Source organism: Myotis myotis, unplaced genomic scaffold (genome assembly GCF_014108235.1).
Source record: "Myotis myotis isolate mMyoMyo1 unplaced genomic scaffold, mMyoMyo1.p scaffold_m19_p_2, whole genome shotgun sequence".
Lineage (NCBI taxonomy): Eukaryota > Metazoa > Chordata > Mammalia > Chiroptera > Vespertilionidae > Myotis > Myotis myotis.
Genome location: NW_023416324.1, coordinates 88,437,381 through 88,454,583, shown reverse-complemented (window position 1 = coordinate 88,454,583; position 17,203 = coordinate 88,437,381).

The window sequence follows — 17,203 nt, the reverse complement described above, 5'->3', positions numbered from 1 at the left end:
TAACTGCCAACCAAGATGGCGGCTGGCAGCCAGGCAGCTGAAGCAAACAGGAGGCTTGCTTGCTCCAGTGAAGGAGGAAGCCAAGGTTCCCCGCCTGCCGCTGCTGGGCTCTGAGCTTGCTCTCTAAGAAACAATGTTGCAATTATAGAAGCTAAACAAACCCCATGCTTTCAGCCAGCGGGCCCAGCTGGAGTTGCAACAGTGTTTCAATTATAGAAGCCAAACAAACCAGATACCTGCTTTCAGCAGCTGAAGCCTCAAGCTGGAGCCAAGCCTCAGAGCTAAAGCCGGCTCTCAGTTCCAGTGACAGCCATAGAAGGTAAATAAATCCCAGAATAAAAAAAAAAAAGAAAAAAAGGAGAGGTTGGGAGCTTCAGTCACCCGCCAGCTTGAAAACGGCCCTCAGCCCCTCACCCAGACTGGCCAGGCACCCCAGTGGGGACCCCCACCCTGAAGGGGGTTTGACCAGCTTCAAACAGCCATCATCCCCTCATCCAGGCTGGCCAGGCACCCAAGCGGGACCCCCACCCTGATCCAGGACACCCTTCAGGGCAAACCAGCCGGCCCCCACTTGTGCACCAGGCCTCTATTCTATATAGTAAAAGGATAATTCTGCCTCCAAGCACCAGGATCCATGGAGCCACGAGGCCTCCCGAACCTGGGATCAGCAGAGCCGCAAGGCCTCACTGCCCTGTGTCAAGAGGAGCTGCAAGGCCTCCCAGCACCGGGATCAGTGGAGCAGAGAGGCCTCCTAGCACCGGGATAAGCATGACAGGGGGCAGCGCCCAAACCTCCTGATCACCCTGCGGCTCTGTGTGTGACGGGGGGCGGGCCACAACCTCCCTATCTGCCCTGCTCTGTTCGTGACAGGGGAAGGCGCCCCAACCCCCTGATCGGCCCTGCTCTGTGCCTGATAGGGGGGAGCTCCCCAACCCTCTGATTGGCCCTGCTCTGTGTGTGACAGGGTGCGGCGCCCCAACCCACCCCATGGGCCCTGCTCTGTGTTTGATGGGTTGGAGCTACAACCTCCCCATTAGCCCTGCCCTGAGTGTGACAGGGGGAGCTCCCCAACCCCCTGATCAGCCCTGCTGTGTGTGACAGGGTACAGAGCCCCAACACCCTGATCCGCCCTGCTCTGTGTGTGACAAGGGGCGGTGCCCCAACTCCCCTATCGGCCCTACTCTGTGCGTGACAGGGGGGAGCTCCCCACCCCCCTGATCGGCCCTGCTCTGTGCGTGACAGGGGGTGGCGCCGCAACTCCCCAATCGGCCCTGCTCTGAGCCTGACCAGGGGCTGCACCTAGGGATTGGGCCTGCCCTCTGCCACCCGGGAGCGGGCCTAAGCCAGCAGGTCGTTATCTCCCGAGGGGTCCCAGGCTGTGAGAGAGCACAAGTGGGGCTGAGGGACATCCCCCCCCCCCCCCCCCGCCAGTGCACAAATTTTTGTGCACTGGGCCTCTAGTATTTTATAAATGAAAGTTGTGACTTTTTAAAGAAAAATAAAGTGTTGCCTATATCCTTATGTGTATAATGATTTTATTTTTAATCTATTTTTATTTTTTAAAATATATTTTTATTGATTTCAGAGAGGAATGGAGAGGGAGAGAAAGCTAGAAACATCAATGATGAGAGAGAATCATTGATTGGCTGCCTCCTGCCCGCCCCACACTAGGGATTGAGCCTGTAACTCGGGCATGTACCGTGACCAGAAAGTGAACCGTGACCTCCTGGTTCACAGATTGACACTCAACCACTGAGCCATCCTGGCTGGGCTGTATAATGATTTTTAGATTATTTTTTAAGTTGTTGAAATTCAGTTGGCAAAGCACTCAACTTTGAAAGACAAGTTAGTAAACTAAATTTTTCTTTCCTGACTTTTTATGAACAAATGAACACCAACACCCTATCTATGGAAATGGATATTCATTTGCTCCAGTGCTGGGGAAGTTAGCGTTTGACCATAGATACATTAGCAGGTGTATAAAACACAGTGTTGAGTAAAACAAGCCAGAAAGAAATTGGAATACCTCATGATTTCATTGATATGAAGTAAAAAACAGGCAAAACTACTTAGACTGTTAGAGGTCAAGATTGTGGTTGTCCTTGGGACAGGTAGTTGCTGGAGGCAGTCTGAAGGGCTGGTCATGTTGTTTCTTGATCTGGGTGCTGGTTAATACATGCACTCAGTTTGTAAAAATTAATCAAATTGTGCATTACAATGCATACACTTTCCTGAATGTATATCACAGTTCAATAAAAACTTTAAAAATGAGTATAGTTTTCATCTTATGAACAGAACAGTCAAATAAATGCTAAGCACTCAGAAGAAATCTACATAACATGAGTTAAAAACACACACACAACAAATAGAAGTTGGGGTAAGGGTTTTACTTTCCATAATGCTGTAAAATTTGCAACTCTTATACTGTCACATAATAAATAGAACCTTGACTTTGGTTTCAAAATTTATGCAGCTGCTTCCATAAACTTTTGACAGTTTTATCACATATTTGGCAGTTATAAAGTATGTTTTAGACATTAGGATGATACATGCAGATGTTGGTAGGTTTATATGTCCATGGTTCTGTAAAACTGAAAAAAAAAAATGTCAGCAATATAAACCATTATTCTGCTCAATTAAATTAGATTGCCACCTTTATGAAAACACTTTTAGCATAAGTGACTAAATATATAGTGTTGAAGGATAATCTTTCTAAATTGGTTATTAGTTTTGATAAGTATATCCAAATACATACCCTTTTTAGAAAGAATGTGTTAGACATATTAATGTGTATAGAATGTAATCTTAAAAGAAACAGCTGATGCTCTTTAAAGTTGACATGACAATAGAAATCACAGTTGACTTCCAAGTGCTCCGCTCTTTGGTTGAAGCAAGTCTCCTGTGAGGCATTTAAGGGGAAAGAAGCAGGGGTCATGGGTAAGGGATGTCACTCAGGCTTTCCACCTAAGTTGCTATGTAAGCGTTTCTCCAGCGAGGCTGATGTGTGGTTACACAGCCTTCTCTTAGCATTTATGAAGTTTATGATTTCAAGATTCCTGCAAGGACACGGGCCCTACTGTTTTCCCCAGATGCCCTGTACTTTGGAGCCAGGTTGCTTTCAGTTTAGCACTAACAAAGGAATTGTTTTGTTAAATATATTTGCTCATTCCACTTCACATGGCCCTGGTTTTTGTTTTTATCAACTAAATTAAGTTGTAGGTGCATTCACTTCCCAACATGTTGGTTCTCAATAAGCTAATTCAATTAATGCAGCACAAAATACTTCTTTTAAGAAATAGAGACTTTCCACAATTTCTCCTTAATAGAATGTGCAGTTTGTACTTGCAGGTGAACTGAAAGAGTAGATGTGAACTAGATCCAGGTGACAGCTACATGGCTTTGCAACACTTAAACAATTAATTGGCCAATTTCTTTGTTAAAAGAAGTTAATAAGAAAACAACCTTCTCTAAAGAATTAAACTTGGCAGCAGCATCTTACTCATAGCTATGTCTACTTACCACTTTACAGTTTACACAACACATTTCCTGCCCGCCCCCCCTTACTTAGTCCTTCCCACAATTCTATTAAAACAAGTTAGATAGGCTTGTTACTCCTGTTTTACACAGAAGAAAACTGGGGCTCAGAGGCAGAGCCAAGGCTGTGTCCTCAGCTGGATCACAGCATTTCCATGATAACACATCATTTTGTGACCAGCAAAAGAGGGGTTTTTTTTCCCTAAAAAAAGTTTTTTTGCAAATGATATGATATAATATATTTTGATAGACTGAGAATGTTATTATTTTCAACTTGGACAAAGTTATTTCAAAGTGATAATTTATTTTATTCAACAGATATTTGTTGAGCACCTTTTGGGAGCCACAATGATGCTGGGATCGAGGAGGAAAATACACACAGGCCCTGTCCTCTTGGAGGTGACAAAGTTGTGTCAATAATTCAGCATTAAACATTCATGCACAAGTAGACAAATAATTAATACTATGATAAATATTGCAAAGAAAATCTAGAGAACACTTGGAAAGATTATTACAGGGGAACTAATTCTAGGCTGGAAAGGCCTCTTTGAGGAAGTAACACATAAGCATGAAAGTGGGATTTAGCTAGGTGAAGCATTGGGGTTGGAGAGAGAAGAGTTTTCCATATAGAGGGAACAGAATGTGCCAAGTCCCAGAGAATTTGGAAATGAAAGGAGTCCAGGTGTGGCAGGAGGGCAGTGAGCATTGAAGAGAGGGGCATAATTCTGAGGCTAGCGAGGTCAGCAGGATTTGGGGAGGCCATTGGAAGATTTGAGCAGGAATACAGTTTAAACTTAAGATCATCAAGGCTGCTGGAAGGAGACTGGATTGGAGGACAGGTAGGACAAAGTCAAGAGAGTAGGGTTTCATAAAAGCAGAGATGAAAGTACTTTAAGAATAAAGTAGAGGTCAAGTTGATTGCTATGAGAAGTTTCTAAAGTATCTCTTGGATTTGACAACATGGAGGCTAGTAGTGACTCTTGCATGGGGGGACGGGGGGGTGAAAGCCAGATTGGGGTGGGTTGAAGTGGAGGCAGCACTTCATAGGAACCTAGCTGTCAAGGGGAGGGAAAAGATGGGGAGGAAGCCAGAGGGGGTGCGTATTGGGTGGTGATTGAAGGAAAGGGCTTGCAAGTGGAACACATTAAAGCATTTGAACACAATAAGGAAAGTCATCTATCATCAAGGGGGAGATTGATGGTGGTGATGGTATGTATGTGTATGAGAGAGAATGTCAGACAGACACACACTGTTGGCTAATTAAAGGAGGCAAGTACATACAATGGAGTCAAGACAGTCTCTTCAATAAATGGTGTTGGGAAAATTGGACAGATACATGCAAAAAAAAAAAATGAAACTAGACCACCAACTTACACCATACACAAAAATAAACTCAAAATGGATAAAGGACTTAAATGTAAGACGGGAAACCATAAAAATCTTAGAAGAATCCATAGGCAGTGAAATAGCAGACATATGTCGTAGCAATATCTTTACCGATACAGCTCCTGGGACAATGGAAACTAAGGGGAAAATAAACAAATGGGACGACATCAAAATAAAAAGCTTCTGCACAGCAAAAGAAACGATCAACAAAACAACAAGAAAGCCCACTTCATGGGAGAACATATTTGACAAGGTATCTCTGATAAGGGTTTAATCTCCAAAATTTATATGGAACTCATACAACTTAACAAAAGGAAGATAAACAATCCAATCAAAAAGTGGGAAAAGGACCTAAATAGACACTTTTTGAAAGAGGACATACAGAAGGCCAACAGACATATGAAAACATGCTCAAAGATACTAATCATCCAAGAGATGCAAATCAAAATGACAATGAGGTACCATCTCACACCTGTCACAATGGCTATCATCAACAAATCAACAAACGACAAGTGCTGGCTAGGATGCGGAGAAAAAGGAACCCTCTTGCACTGCTAGTGGGAATGTAGACTGGTGCAACCACTGTGGAGGACAGTATGGAGTTTCCTCAAAAAGTTAAAAATGGAACCTCCATTTGACCCAGTAAATCCCACTTCTAGGAATATATCCCAAGAAACCAGAAACACCAATCAGAAAGGATATATGCACCCCTATGTTCATAGTAGCACAATTTACAATCGCTAAGATTTGGAAACAGCCTAAGTGCCCATCAGCAGATGAGTGGATTAGAAAACTATGGTACATCTACACAATGGAATACTACACTGCTGTAAAAAAGAAGGAATTCTTACCATTTGCAACAGCTGGGATGGAACTGGAGAGCATCATGCTAAGCGAAATAAGCCAGTCAGAGAAAGATAAATATCACATTACCTCACTCATTTGTGGAATATAATGAACTACATAAACTGATGAACAAAAATAGAACCAGAGACATAGAAGCATCGAACAGACTGTCCAACCTATGAGGGAAGGCGGCAGGTGGAGAGGGGTAAGAGATCAACCAAAGGAGTTGTATGCATGTATATGAGCATAACCAATGGACACAGAAACTAGGGGGGGTGAGGGCATGTGCTGGGGGGTGAGAGCAGCTGGGGAGAGGTCCCTGGGGGGAAAAGGAGACTCATGTAATACTTTAAACAGTAAAGAATTTAAATTTAAAAAAGGGGCAAAGTTCCTGGGAAGCACAAGGACATGTGACCAGAGTGCATGTGGAGCACTGTGTACTTCTTACATTGCTCCTGAGATAGGACAGTGCACCTTTGTTGTGACAAGACGGGAAGGAGAAGAAAATGCGTTTATAGATTTGGTGTGGGAAAATGAAGACATTTCTTTCCAACAGGTCTCACAACCTCCTTATGAGGCATGAAACAAGGTCATAGTGAAGGGGAAAAGGAAGAGTTGGAGTTGGAGCAGATTGAGGCAGTGTGATCTTGGCATTGTGTGAAGATGAAGAGAAAGCTAGCTAGGCAGCGTCCTTGGAAATTGATGAGTATGATCTTGATACCAGTTTCTATATTGTTGTTGTTTTTTTCTAGCAGCTTGAGGCTCTTCTAGATTTGAGAGAATATTGGAAGGGTTATTGGTTGATTCAGATTATTAATAATTTATAGTTAGTATACTTTGAAAGATGCTTATAGTTTCTATTGAAATGCTAGATATGAATATAATGATATAATAGTAACTGATTGAATTCACAGGTGTTAAGTGGCACCTGTGATTGAATTCACAGGTCTTGAGTATTCCTGGCTCCTGTATTTCTTTTGTTGAGAGTATAAACTGAGATTTAGGCAAATAATTGAAATTTAGAAGTTGGAAATTTAGTTTCTGGCTACTAAATTCTACTGGATTATTACATACTTCATGAGGCTGGTAAATGAAGTTCAGGAAGTACCATCATTAACTGGTTTGCATCCCTAGAAGTATGCTTCTCTAGAATTCTAGGACATTTCAGGATGCAGACTTGCAATAAGCCCTCAAAGTGACTCTCCTGTCCCAACTCTGAACTAAAGCACACTCTCTAGTTCCCACACACCATTCTTTCTTGACCCTGCCTCCTGCTCTAGCTTCTATTGTTTCTCTCTTCTTCACAGGAGACCTTCTTCTCTTTCTGCTTTCCCTACTTCTTCACTTCCCATTAACTCTTCAGCTGCCTTATACACCAGCTTCTACTCCTCTGCAATTCACTTCCCAATGTCACAAATGACATTCTGGTAGTTCTGTTCAGTGGAAACTCTTCAAATGGTGTCTTACTTGATTCTCCTGTAGCATTTTTACTACAAAATCTCCTCTTTAGTGAATTATATGGCACTAGTCTCTCCTAGTTTTCCTAAGTCTTCTTATCACTCTATACTGACCCCCTCATACCTGTGGCTCCAACTTCCAAATTGAAATCTCCAACCAGGTTGATACTAAGGGCTATTCCTATATGTCCAACTAGGTGGCTACATGTAGATGGCCTATAAGGGCCTCAAACTCAATGTGTCCAAAGTGGAATTCATCATCTTCTGCTGAACCCACTGTCTTTGTAAATACCATTGCTATCTACCAGGTTCTTCAAGTCAGAAACCAATGGACCATTGTAAATGTCTCCTTCTCCCTTTTCCATACATACATCTAATTAATCACAAAGACCTATCTGGTCTATATCCTAAATACTGTTCACCTCTGTTCACTTCCCATATCACAGATACCATTGTTCCCCTCTCACCTGAGACATGGCAACACCTTCTTCCTTTTCCTTCTGTTTCTCCATGCATCTCCATAATCCGCTGCCACACTGGAAGCAGAGCCATGTTTCTAACAAGCAAATTGAGTACTGTCACCCTTTTGTAAAAAATTTTTCAGTGACTATCATATACATCTCTTCATAATTGGATCTCTTTTTGTGTCTTTAGCCTCAGCTTTTGACTCAGGTCTCAGAGTCAATGAAAACCAGGCATATGGATCTACTTGTCAGAAACTGTGGTCTTTCATGATTCTTGGCCTTTGGATATGCTGTTCTCTTCCCATGGAATATCTTTCAACTAGAGGACCGGTGCACGAAATTCATGCACTGGGGGTTGGGGTGTCCCTCAGCCCAGCCTGCACCCTCTCCAATCTGGGACCCCTGTGGGATCGGGCCTAAACCGGCAGTTGGCCAACCCTCTCACAATCTGGGACTGCTGGCTCCCAACTGCTTGCCTGCTTGCCTGCCTGATTGCCCCTAACTGCTTCTGCCTGCCAGCCTGATCACTCCCTAACCACTCCCCTGCCAGGCTAATTGATGCCTAACTGCTCCTCTGCCAGCTCGGTCACCCTTAACTGCCTTCTCCTGAAGTCCTGGTCACTCCCAACTGCTCTCCCCTGCCGGCCATCTTGTGTGAGGGCATGATGGTCAATTTGCATATCACCTCTTTTTTATATAGGATAATTGTGTGCCACCCAAAGTAAGACATTTACCATTTTCCTGGCTCAGAAACCAAGAGTCCAAAATGGAGGACAGATAATGAGTACTAGCAACTGCCCACATTTAGGGCCAGACACTCTCTCAATGATTACTAAAGAGTCTGCAAAACCCTCGGCCATGACTTCTGTCCTTCCTCTCATTCCCACAGAGGGCAGAGAAGGGGAATCAGTGGATCCAGGACTCATGGGCCTGGCAAGGGAACTTTCTCAGTTTCCACCATGGAGGCTGGGGGCTATTTCCTACCCCACGCTTGTGTGCGGAACATCCAGAGAATCACTTGTAGAAATGAATGAATCACAAGAAGGGAAGGTGGTGTCTCACTCCTTGGCTTGATGCTCATGAAGCTGTAAATCTGTTTTTCTATTTTGATGCTGCCCAAGGAGCAGAGAGGAGTGTGGTGAAGGGTTTTGTGGGGGAGCTTGACATGTGTCCCTTGGAGTTTAGGAGCATACACATCCATAGAAATGAGTGCCTCCTCTGTCAGAAAGGCTTTCTGACTCCTGCCAGCAGGGTGAGTAAGGACCATGGCTTAAACATTTGGGATAAAGAAAATAAATGGATGTTGCTGAGCTTCACTGCAGTTCTCTTTGAACTTCAGGGCACATGGAAAGGACTTTAGTTGCTGGGGTCCAACCCCAGCAGGTCCAGGGGTCCGCAAAGGTGTGGACCAAGTCGGTGAAGAAGGAATGACACAGAGACAGCGTTCAGTTGATCAGCAGCCTAGCCAGGATCTCTAGCCAAGTTCTGGTCAGGATCTCCAGAGAAGTTCTGGTTAGGATCTCTAGCCAAGTTCTGGTTCGGTTCTCACTAGGTTCTCCAGCCAGGTTCGGTCACCAGATTCTGTAGCCAGGTTCTGTCTCTAGGTTTCTGTGTCCAGTTTCTGTCCAGGATCTTTTGCCATGTCCATGTTCTCTCCAGCGAAGTTCTTCTGTCTCTAGGTTCTGTGTAGGTTCTGTGTCTAGGTTCTGTGTCCTGTTGTCTTGTTACATCTGTATTTATACCAGTTGATTCCAATCCTATCAATCTCTATTCCAAAGGTTAGGGCGTTTCTTATCTCCATTCCAGGGAGTAAAGATTATGTAGCTTAAGCATGATTGTTCGTAGTTAAAGTGATTAATTACCCGCCTGGCACTTAGTTAAGGGGTTTTATTCCCTCCCTAACTTCAGGGGAAAATCCCTACCTGGGGAAACAACCTTTCTCAGAGAGGTGACCTTGGTTAAAACACATAGCGCTTAGAGGAGCAAACATATTAAGAACAGTATGCTATATACGCCAGGTCCCTTGAAACATATGCTGTGCAGATGTTTCTTTCCTGCAGCGACTGTGTCAAGCAGCAAGGATGGACTGGCTCCCGGCATTTAGTGGCTTTCATGACTCAGTATAAAGAAGCTCAGAAGTTAGATGAGAGGCAGGAGGAAGGCTGTCTGGGAGGCATCTGGGCCAGCAAGGGAATGCCTACCTTGGGAAGAAGATTGAGGGCATGGACTACTGCTGGAGCAAAAGACACACATTATTCCCCTTTCTGAAGGGATTCTCAGGATGGAAAATGCAGGGGTGAAGTTGAACAACAACCCCCAAAACCACACATCCTGGGTGTATAGAAGCCCCTATGTCAGCTAGAGCACCAGCACAAGATGAACCAGAGTAGGCCAAAGATGCTCCCATCATGACCACCAGTAGGACATAACCTTTGCTTTCTTGTTTGTTTCTCACAGTCCACATCCCTGGAGGAGGTAGGCCCAGGAGAGAGAGGTGAAAGAGATGTCTCAGAACCAGACCACACCTTTTATCCAATTCAAGGTGTTGGCATAGGTGGCACACACACTGCAGTGTTAATAGTCAGGAAAATATATTTAAAAATAAAAATAGTAATTCCAGTGCTTGAGAGTTTCTATAGGTCAGCCTATCCCAGGCTTTCTTAAATACGGAATACATTTAAATTATAAAATTAACACGACACTAATGGGGACACATGAGGTATTTTGTAAACTTGGACTCAGGTAGTGAAATATTGTCTTATTGATGAATTAATTTCTCCAAGAAACCATTCCAAATGTATTCCTACTCATTTAAACATTAGAAATATTAAAAGAAAAAGAACAAAATATCAAAGAAGTTGAAATTTTAAACAAGATACTTAATATAAGCCAACTAAAGGCCCGGTGCATGAAATTTGTGCATGGTGAGGGGGGTCCCTCTGCACCCTCTCCAATCCAGGACCCCTAGGGGATGTCCAACTGCTTGTCTAGGCCCCATCCCGCAGGGATAAACCAGCAGTTGGATATCCCTCTCGCAACCCGGGAACACTGGCTCCTAACTGCTCACCTGCCTGCCTGCCTGCCTGATCACCCCTAACCATTCTACCTGCCTGCCTGATCGCCCATAACTGCCTCTGCTTGCCTGATCGACCCCTAACTGGTCCCTTGTCAGCCTTGTTGCCCCCTACCTGCCTCCCTGCCAGCTTAGTCACCCCCTAACTGCCCCCCTGCTGACTTGGTTGCCCCCTAACTTCTCCCCTGTTGGCCTGACTGATCACCCCCTAACTGCTCTCCTGCCAGCCTGGTCCCCCCCTAACTACCCCCTACTGGCCTGGTCACCCCCTAACAGCCCCCCTGCCAGCCTGGATGCCCCCTAACTGCCCCCCTGCTGGCCTGGTCCCCCCCAATCACCCCCTACTGTCCTGATTGCCCCCTAACTGCCTCCCTGCCAGCCTGGTCACCCCTAACTGTCCGGAAGGAAGTCGGACACCGGAAGATGTCTGGTCGACCCAGTCTAATTAGCATATTACCCTTTTATTAGTATAGATCAGCAGTTCTCAACCTGTGGGTCACAACTCCTTTGGCGGTTGAACGACCCTTTCACAGGGGTTGCCTAAGACCATCCTGCATATCAGATATTTACATTATGATTCATAACAGTAGCAACATTACAGTTATGAAGTAGCAACAAAGATAATTTTTTGGTTGGGTCACAACATGAGGAACTGTATTTAAAGGGCCAGAAGGTTGAGAACCACTGGTATAGATGATCATCAAATCAAGATGTACATCAGGACAATAATGAGAAAAGTTCATATTCATCAGTAAGCAGATTGAAGCCATGTATTCTTGCATGAAACAATCACACCCAACAATTCTCAGCATGTTCTCTTTGGGCACACCATTTTTTAAGGCAGGTTATCAGGAATTAAGAAACACACAACTTTATAATGAAGTTAAATAATTTCTTATAGTTACACTGCAAAGAAATTTTAGAGAAAATTAAGGTAGCATATACTTACTTAGTTTTGGCAGAATTCTGAAGGATATCTAAGGAGCTATAGTGTTCTGTGGGATACTCTTGTGAAATGTTATAAGGTTTAGAGCACTGGCCATTCTAGCTGAGGACCAAACAATGGGTTAGGATTGCTGCTTCAAAACCTGAGACATTTGAATAATAAAGACATTGGAGTGTTAAACTGCATGAACTTTTACGTTGAGAGTGAGTGGCCAGTTATGAAATCTTCTTCAGCCAGGTTAAAGAATGGGAAATAAGGATTTGAGAGAGCACAGTTGAATGCATTAGATTTAAAAAATATATAAAATGTGTTACATTCTGACCCTACTGAAGTGAGACTTCTTAATAAACTGGTTATTTAACACCATCAATCCTAGCCATAGTTCTCTAGTTCACTTTATTTCTTACTGGTCAAGATTTCTGTTTCTTGATTTCTTCTCTGTATTAGTTTTGTATTGCTGTGTACCAAATCACCCCAAAATCTGGCAGCTTAAGAAAACAAACATTTATTACCTCACAGTGTCTGTGGGTCAAGAATTTGGCTGTAGTTTATCTTTGAATCTCAGACTCAAGGTCCCTCATAAGTTTGTAGCCAAACCATCAGCTTGAGCTGTAGTTTCAACTGAAGGCTCATCCGAAGACTCCTTCCACGCTCACTCATGTGATTGCTGGCAGGATTCAATCCTCCAGGCTGTTGGCCCGAGGGCCTCAGTTCCACGTTGGCTGTTGGTCAGCTGCCTCACTCTGTTCCTTGGCAGATAGGCTCCTTCACAGGGCAGCTGACCACAAGGCAGCTCTGACTTTCTTCATAACAAGTGAGTGAAAAGGTGTCCACGAGGAAAGCAACATTCTTGTCATAACCTACTCTCAGAAGGGACATCTCAGTACTTTTGTCATTCTCTCATTAGAAGCTAGTTAGTAAGTCCAGCCCACACTCAAGGGGAAAAGATTAGAAAAATTTATGAATAGCCCCAGCCGGGTGGCTCAGTTGGTTGGAGTGTCGTCCCATACACCAAAAGATTGTGGGTTCCATTCCCAGTTAAGGCACATATCTAGACTGTGGGTTTGTTTCCGGGTCTGGGTGCTAATAGGAGGCAACTGATCGATGTTTCTCTCTCTGTCTCTCACTCCCTCTCTGTCTCTCCCCCCCACCCCCTCCCCACTTCCTCTCTCTCTAAAATCAATAAACATATCCTTGGGTGAAGATTTAAAAAGAAAAGTTCATGAATAGCAGGAGGTAAGAATGATTTTTGGCTCATCTCTCTTTACACTCCCCCCTTCTCTCTACAATCTGCCCTTTATAACTCTCCTTAGCATCTGATGGCCTGGCCTCCTATTCTTTGTTTTAACATTTATTTTAGAGAGGGAGGGACAGAAGGAGGGAGACAGAGAAAGAAAGAGGGAGAGTGAGAGAGAGATTGGTTGCCTCCCAAATATGCCTGGACCAGGGATCAAACCCACAACCTAGGTATGTTCCCTGACTGCAAATCAAACCCATGACCTTCTAGTGCATAGGACAAGGCTCCAACCAACAGAGCCACACTGGCCAGGGCATGGCCTCCTAGTCTTTAAGAAAATAGATGATAAGTTGTGTTTTATCTTCTTGCAACTAAGTTTCACACCTTCATCTTGAGCCATTTTCTCCTTTTATTACTGATGAACTGCCCATCTTCCTGTCGTCCCTTATCACAAATTAAAATGTCTCTAGGCTTCTTGTTCTCCTCAAGCTATGATCTCATTACTCTGCTCCCCTTTACAAAAAAAAAAAAAAAAAGTTTTTTTAAGTTGCTTTTAAGAGTTTCTCCACACCTCAATTCCCTTTCACTCATTGGCCCTAATGAATCATGTTTCTGTCCCTATCACTTCACTGAAATTATCTTTGTCAAAGTCACCCATGGTTTTTACGTTGCACATCTGAGCACTTTTCTGGTTTTGACTTTTTTCAACACATTTGACCATTCCCTCCTTTTTTCTTGATTTCCATGACATCATACTTTTATAGTGTTTTATATTTTCCAATCAGTTTGCTCACAATTTTTCAGTCTCTTTTGTTGACTTCTCTTCTATCCATATTCTAAATGTTGGTGTTTCCCAGATCTCAGTTCTGTGTCTTCCTTTGCTCTCTCTTCCATAAGTGACCTCATCCATTCCTGGATATCACTTATATGTAGATGAACCTGAAATTAATTTATTCAGACAATGCTTCCTCTGAACTATAAGAATAGTTTCTCTAACTGCTTATTTGGTAACTCCAATTGGAAATCTCAAAGAGATCTCAAACTTAACATCTGCAATAGAACTTCTGTTTTCTAATTCCCCTATCCCTAACTTGTTTCTCTTCAGAGTTCCCTACCTCAATAAATGGTGCTACCAGCCACTTTGTTTGCTCAAGTATAAATCCTTGATTCCCTCTCCTTTTCAATGTCCTATTTTTAATCCATCACTAAGTCCCATAATTTTCCTACCTCCAAATATAGGTCCAATTGATCCACTTCTCCTCCACTGTCTCCACCCTAATCTAAATCACCATTTTCTGTCACCTGACTTACTACAATGATCCCCTTCTTGCTCTTATGCTCTGCAAAGCAGCTAATTAAATAGTTTAACATACTTTATCAGAATGTATTTCTCTTGGTTAAAACCCTTTGGTGCTGTTCCTTTATCCTTGGAAATAACTAAATTTTTCAGGATTCCCTACGATATGTCTCTTGCTTATCTTTTCAACCTCAGGTCATCGTATTGTCCTGTACTTTCTATGGGTTGGCTGCACTGACTTTTATTATTTCTTAAACACACCCAGTTCTTCATTTCCAGACCTTTGAGCATACCATTCCTTCAGCCTAAAATGCTTTTCCTCCATAATTGACTCATTCATTAAAACTAGTAATAATAGATTTATTTATTTATTTATTTATTTATTTATTTATTTATTTATTTATCACCCCCCTCATTAGACTGTAAACCCCATAAGGACAAAGCCCATGTCTTCTTTGTTCACACTTGTATACCCAACACCAAACACCGGTAGAATTGCCAAACCTGAACTTCTCTGGGAAGTGCCCCAGAGTATAACATACTTCAACTAGAGGCCCAGTGCACGGATTCTTGCACAGGTGGGTCTTCCTCGGCCTGGCCTGTGGAGACCAGGCTGAAACTGGCAATCCAACATTACCCCAAGGGGTCCCGGATTGCGAGAGGGTGCAGGCCAAGCTGAGGGACCTGACCTGATCCCCGCAGACCAGGCTAAGGGACCTCACCAGTGCACCGGGCCTCTAGTATGCATATAAGGTATTTGGTTAATCTCTTCCCACCCTCCTCCCCCTTCCCTCTGAGATTCATCAGTCTGTTCCATGTTTCCATGCCTGTGCATTGAGCATCTGCTCCCAGTGGTCAGTGTGCATCATAGCTACCAGTTGAATGGTCTCACAGTCAAACAGTCAAATGGTCGCTTAGGCTTTTATATATATACATAGGAGAGAAAAGAACACAACAGTGTTTTAAAAAATCAGCTTTATCCTATATAATAAAAGGCTAATATGCAAATTGTCCCCTCAGGAGTTTGACCAGGAGACCAAAAGTTTGATTGCTCACTATGACATGGGCTGACCACCAGGGGGCAGAGCAGAACATGGCAGGTGACCAGTGGTGGCGGGAGGGCGCTGAGGGAGCAGGGAAGGAGGAGGCGAGGAGTTGGGGAGGCGTGAACCTGATTACCGGACAGGCCTAGGGACCCTACCCGTGTGTGAATTTCATGCACCAGGCCTCTAGTTGAAGTATAATTGATATACCAAAAGCTGCACATATTTAATGTATACAATTCAATGGCTTTGGACATATGCATTTAACCATGGCATCATCACCACAATCAAGGTAATAGGCATAGTCATCACCTCCAAAAGTTTCCGTATGTCCCCCTCCCTTTTTTTTTTTTTTTTTTTTGGTAAGAACACTTAACATGAGCTCTACCCTCTTAACACATTTTTAAGTACACAATACAGCATTGCTGACTGCAGCAGTATGTTGTGCAGAGCTCCAGAGCTTATCTGTCTTGCACAACTAGAACTCAATAATCTTGAAACAAAGGATTCTTGAGTTCCTCTACTAAAAAATAAGAGAAACTGACATAGAACAAAGGTCATTATGGCAAAATGCTTAATGTGAAACACACTTTCCTAAACATGTAACATCATTTATTAGTTTAATACAAGTAGCATTCTTATTCTCTTCAGCTCACTTCTAATGACAGAGACAGATCCCTTTCTTTCCTTAGCAAAGCACATAGTTGACAGGAGACCCAGAATTCTGATGTCATCTGTAAGGGTTTCCTTGTACTGATTCTGGGGAGTCTGAATTTGAAACAGGTGTATATGTATGTATTTGAAAGAATCTGTTCCAGATGCCAGAAGATTCAGTTCTGGGGAAGGACGTGAAGGAAAATTATGAGAACAAGTGTCCTATTCACATGCTAGGAAAATAAATGTTTTACTAATCCTTAAATAACATTTTACTCTGAGGTGTATTGGCAAATTTTAGTTTTATTTCTTTATAAAAAGTCTCATTTTTAGGAATGTGATTTATATACATTTAAGAAGTTGAGGTGACTGCTAAAATTGGTTTCTGTTATCCCATGCTAATGTGTGTGTAGGAAGAGAATAATATAGTTTTAAAGCCCTGAGATTTTGGTTATATTTAGTGAATAATTTAATATTTATTATCATTGGCTATAGTTTTGTTAACTGTTATAAATGCACATATTTTTTTATGCTTTGGGGTCTCACGTGGTAGAGAAAGTATGTGACCAGGAAGGTTCTGTGTGTTCTCTTTCCCCACCCAAGGCCTTAACAAGTAAAATTCTATCATCAAACCAGTGTTTGCTTAGCACCTTACTGTGTGCTGGGCACTGTGCTATGTGCTGGGGAACAACAGGGCTTACCAGTACAGTTTAGACTATTGGCTCGGTGAGATGAGGTGCTCCCACTTGCACAAATCGGGCTGGTTATCTGGAGAATGACTTACAAGTTAGCTATTAGTTGCCTTTGTGGCCCCTCACCCCAGTTCATTTGTTCATAGAGTGAATTCAGTAGCCTCCATATGAAACTTGGGAAAATAATGCCATATAAAAGTCCACACGGCAGTTTCTACTTTCTTCTGGAATACACCACATAAATTTTATTGAAGCAGTTTGGCTTTTTCAGGTAAAAGGAAAGGCCAATGTGTGCTCATTAACAGGGAGCAGTGACCACCCTTGTTATGCAATCATTAGAAAAAGCCGACAGAACCTAGACACAGAACCTACACAGAACCTAGAGACAGAAGAACTTTGCTAGAGAGAACGTGGCAAAAGATCCTGGACAGAAACTGGCCACAGAACCTAGAGACAGAACCTAGAGAGAGAACCTGGCTGAAGAACCTAGAGACAGAACCTGGCTACAGAACCTGGATAGAACATGGCAAGAGAACCTGACTAGAACCTGGTGAATGAACCTGGCAAAAGATCC